The sequence below is a fragment of the Ambystoma mexicanum genome, unplaced genomic scaffold (genome assembly GCF_040938575.1).
Source record: "Ambystoma mexicanum isolate Mex_15411 unplaced genomic scaffold, UKY_AmexF1_1 Mex_scaf3, whole genome shotgun sequence".
NCBI classification, from domain to species: domain Eukaryota; kingdom Metazoa; phylum Chordata; class Amphibia; order Caudata; family Ambystomatidae; genus Ambystoma; species Ambystoma mexicanum.
In genome coordinates this window covers 9,700-10,072 of record NW_027182444.1, presented here as the reverse complement: position 1 = coordinate 10,072, position 373 = coordinate 9,700, and positions in this window count along the sequence as shown.

Genomic DNA, 373 nt, shown 5'->3' with positions numbered 1-373 from the left:
ATATTGTTTGAGCTGATTAACAGATAAAATTGACATTTTCCACAGACGGCCCTTTTGTTAATCAGCTCAACAATATTGCTACACTAAAGTTACAGAACCGCCTCATATATCTCCTCATCCTGGACAGCTGTCTGTGAAACATACTCAGTGGCATCACTAGAAAAGGGATCAAGAGGTAAAGAGGTGCAAGGTGAAGGCCGAGGGGGCAAAGCAGGTCTTCCTATGTCTATTTCAGTAATCTCAATTTGCATCAGTTCCTGTATAGCGACATCCTGCATCATCAGTGCAACTCCTCTGGCACCACGGAATGGTCGTGGGGCACAAAATTGGGCTAGATATTGGCAGCATGTAGGTAAGCATTTAACAAAAAGGC